We start from the raw sequence: 4,922 nt of genomic DNA, 5'->3' as shown, positions 1-4,922 counted from the left end.
AGAGTCAGAGCAGAAGTGACCATATCCAATCTTCTGTCTCAGAACACAAAGATCAGTCTTTTCTCTAGAGAGCTATCCAGGCCACACTGACTCTGTTTTTGTCTGTGTTGCTAAAAACTGCAGTGTCCTGGGTTGTGTGCCCTACAGAAGCACTCCCAGCCCATGCTTCCAGGTCCAGGCATGTCTCCCTTGTGCTTCTAAAACTGCCAGCCACCTCCAGTTCACATGTGCACCCCAACAGCTCCAGGTTTTAGTCTGGGGGTCTGCCCTAAAGTACTTTTCCAGCAACCACTGGCCTGCAAGTCTGTACCTGGTCCCCAGTGCAGGAGGCTTTTGTGCCCCGGAGGTACAGGATCCTGGAGGCTCCCTCCCCCTTCTGTTTATTTTCTGATATCTGTTCACAGAATCATGGCTCCCTGCTTCATACCTCAAAACCAAAAGCCAGAGATATTCTGTTTGTAGGGATTCATATATATCTTCTTACATCTCAGGCTGAATTCATGGGTGTTCAGAGTGGTCTGGTAGATATGCAGCTCAATTCAGGGGACTGATTGAAATAGGGTCCACTATTCTTCTGCCATCTTTCATTCCTCTTAACAAGTGGACTTGAATTTAAAAACATTATACCATTTATACTGGATCAAAAAATGAAATACTTAATGAAACACTTAAATCTAACAAAATGTATATAAGATCTGTACAAGAAAAACTATGAAACTCTGATAAAAGAAATCAAGAAGGACTTAAAAATAGAGATATAGTCCATGTTCATGGATAAGAAGACAATGTTTTAAAGCTGTCAACTTGATCTATAATTTCGATTAAATACCAGTTAAAATCCAGAAAATTACTCTGTGGATATAGGAAATAATTTTAGCATTCATAAGTAGAGGCAAAAAATCCGAAAAACGAAGTCAGGGTACTGTCACTATCCATCTTCAAGACTACCATATTAGGGCGCCTGAGTGGATCAGTGGTTTAAGGCCTCTGCCTTCGGCTCAGGTCATGATCCCAGGGTCCTGGGATCAAGCCCCACATCAGGCTCTCTTCTCCATGGGGAGCCTGCTTCCTTCTCTCTCTCTGCCTGCCTCTCTGCCTGCTTGTAATCTCTGTCTGTCAAATAAATAAATAAAATCTTTAAAAAAAAGACCACCATATTAGTCAAGATAGTGTGGTATTAGCAAAAGAATAATAAGATAGATCAATGTATCAAAATACCCTAGAAATTGATTCACACAAACATAGCCCACTTATCTTTGACAAATGAGCTAAGGCAATACACTAGAGAAAAGATAGTCTTTTCAACAAATGGTGCTAGAACAAATGGATACCCGCATGCAAAAAAGCAAAAACAAAAACAAAAATGAAAAAAATTAACCTAGTCACAGACCTTATGCCCTTCACAAAAATTAATGCAAAATGGATCATAGATCTAAAGGCAAAATACAAAACTACAAAAATGATAGAAGACAACATAATCTAGATTACCTTGTGTTTGGATCCAATACCAAAGGCACAATGCCTAAAATAAAGAGTTGATAAGCTGGACTTTATTAACATTAAAAGTGTCTACTCTTTAAAAGACACAATCAGGAGAATAAGAATATAATTCACAAACTTTGAGAACATATTTGCAAAAAGTATAAAAACTGTTCAAAATAAAGAACTCATAAAACTCAGCAATGTGAAAATGAGCAATCTGAAGAAAAAACAAAGGAACAAAACATCTTAAGATACTTCATTATATATCAACAAGATATAAAGGTGGCACATAAGTGTATGTAAAGAATATTCTAATATTCAACATCATATGTCATTAGGAAACTGCAAATGAAAACAGCAATGAGATACCATGATACATCAGTTAAAATCACAAAATTCTGAAGTAGTGACAAGTGCTGGCCATAATGTGGAGCAATAGGAGCTCACATGCGTTGCTGGTGGGGATGCAAAATGGTACAGCCACTTGGGAAAGCAGGTTGGCAGTTTCTTAAACAAAACAAAACAAAATGTAAACCTAGACTTACCAAACAATCCAGCAAACACATTACTTAGTATTTATTTAAATATTTTGAAAATTTATATCCACACAAAAACCTGTACACAGATTTTTACAGCAGCTTTATTCATAACTGCCAAAAGTTGGAAGCAACCAATACATCTTATAGTAGGTAAATGGATAAACTGTGGTACATGCAGACAGTAGGATATTATTAAGTGCTAAAAAGAAATGAGCTATCAAACCATGAAAAGACATTGAGGAATTTTGAATATACATTAATAAGTAAAAGAAGCCAATCTGAAAAGACTACATGTTACAAGATCCCTACTATATGATATTTTGGGGAAAAAAAAATGGTGAGTAAAAGGATCAGTGGTTGACAGTGGCTAGGGGGAGGAATAAATAGGCAAGGTACAAAGGATTTTTAGGATACTAAAATTATTTTGCATACTATAATGGTGGGGACATGTAATTTAAAATTTGTCCAAATGTATAGAATATACATTATCAAGGTTGAAATCTAATATAAACTATGAATTTGGGATATAATGATGTGGCAGTGTAGATTCACTAATTTTAACAAGTATTTCATTCTGGTGTGGGATATTAATAATGGGAAAATCTGGGCAAGCAGAGGGGCAGGGGATATATGGGAACTCTCTGCACTTACCACTCAATTTTGCAGTAAACCTTAAAATTCTCTAAATTAAGTATTTAAAAAAAAACAGAAAGCTTCTGTTCTTACTAAGATTCAACTATTTTTCTCTCTGTATTGCTGCAAACCCCTTGATAATTTTGAACCTTAAGAAAGCTAATTCTGACAATTTTTGCATTGTTTTTTCATTGCTTTTATCAAAAACTGAGTTTTGTAAGTTTTTATTCCACTATTTTTACTGACTTCACCCTGGGCATTTCATGTAAGAAAAGTTAAAAGAGTTAACTTATTTGGCAGGGGATGTCATCATAGGCCATTAATATTTTGTTGGAGGGATGCATTAAGTACTGCCTATGGTGGTGAAATCATATAAGAATTCATATTTGTATGAGCTTGATGAAATGGTGTTAGTATAGGGGCTAGGATGCAGTCAAAGTTATTTCATTTGGGCATTTGGATTAAGTGAATACTCCAGAGTTAGTGGTCTTTGAATGAGTTTTGAAAGAAGATGCCCAGACATGCCTAGACAGGGTTTGTTTAGGTGAATTTTGATTCTCTTGTAGAATCCACAAAGGCATAAAAAACCTACAAGAATATAATTACCTTCCTATAGAACTACTTTCAGAGGACTTTTTAAGAAAATAATTTTCCTGGAGAGGACAAGATGGCGGGGAAGTAGGAGGAGGCACCTTTTAAACCTGTACCCTAAAGTGAGCAGATTACCAGCCAAAAAACTCCAGTCACCCATGAAATCAGCCTGAGATGAGAATATACACGTCTGGATCTCTACAGGGGCAGAAGGCACCAGGGGGCAGGTAAAGCAGAGTGGGAACTGCAAACTGATAAAGATAAACTAAAGGGGGAGGGAGCCACCAGAGGCGACTGGTTGGAGAGTAATACCCCTAATACAAGCGAGAGTGCCCTGTGTCTGGCGACCAGCATTAACTTGGAGACTGGTTGAAAGCACTTCAAAAAGAGCAAAAGATCGCGGCAGGGGGTGGGAGGAATTGTGGGAATCGGGCGGCTAGGGACAGGGGCTTAAGTCCCTGGTCCCAGGACAGCCTCCCCTGGCGCTGAGCCAGAGAGAGTGCATTGGAGAAACTAGATCTTGGTCCCTAAGCCGCCAGTGCGCCCAAGAACACGTGGGGTCCAGCTCCTGTGAGGGGCTGGGTGCCTCACCATAGGACAGAACGAGCAAGCCCTGCTATACAGCCAGAGATGCGCGCGCCCCTTGTTCTCCCCTGAAAGAGGTACACCAAAGCCCGGCCGGTGCTCTTTGACCCGCACCATTGTTTCAGAGCCTAAGACGTGCGCCCCAAATTCTCCCCTGAAAGAGGTGCCCGAAGGCCCAGCCTGGTGCTTTTGGACCTGCACCCCGATCTCAGAGCCTGAAAAGCGTGCGTGACCCACAACCTCCCCTGAAAGAGGTGCGTGCAAGCCAGGTGCTTTTAGACCCAGAAAGACCAGGCTCTCCCAGCCCGGGCCAGTGGGAAAATCTCAGTGTGCGATTGCTGCTTGGAACCTCTCTGGTGGTCTGGAGCTGCCCAGACAGCTGCTGCTGCTGTGGTCTTGGGTACAAGCAAAAGATCCTGCATCCCCAGGGACCGCGACTTGGAACCTGCTCTGCCAGCTGCCAATTGGGAACTTATTTGGGCTCTGCAGCCAGACTGAGGCTTCTCTCTGAGAGGGAGGCCAGGATGCAGTTTGTTTTCCTCTAAAACTACAAAAACCATCAAAAGCGGTCAACGTGAGAGGAAAATAAAAAAGTGAACAAACATAAAAACCGCCAGAGAACAAAAGCCTGAAATAAAACAGTTTCCTCAGAGCCCACCCCCTTGAGGGGGATGCAGGGACTTAACTCAGGGAACATCATTGACTGAAAACACACGTGGCAGGCCCCTCCTCCAGAAAACCAACCAAGAAAGGAGGAAAAAAACAAAAAGACTACAAGAGAACAACCATCACTACTTCATAGGAAAACTTTTATTTTTTCTACTCGTTCCCACTATTCTGGTTCTTCTTCTTTTTTGTTTATAGATAATTTTTTAACCTATTTACCATCACAGTGAGATGTCCAGTACATCAAATTCCATAATAACTTTCTAACCTGAACTTTTTGATACATACACCTGTGTTTTTCTTTTGGATTTCTATTTTTTGAATTTTTTTTTAAATTTTAGTTTAGTCTAGTTTATTCCTTTTTATTTTCTAATATTCATATAGAGTTAAACTTCAAAGTTATCCCCTTTCCCCAATATATACTAC

This window comes from Mustela nigripes, chromosome X (genome assembly GCF_022355385.1).
Source record: "Mustela nigripes isolate SB6536 chromosome X, MUSNIG.SB6536, whole genome shotgun sequence".
Classification (NCBI taxonomy): domain Eukaryota; kingdom Metazoa; phylum Chordata; class Mammalia; order Carnivora; family Mustelidae; genus Mustela; species Mustela nigripes.
This window is presented reverse-complemented; position numbering follows the sequence as displayed.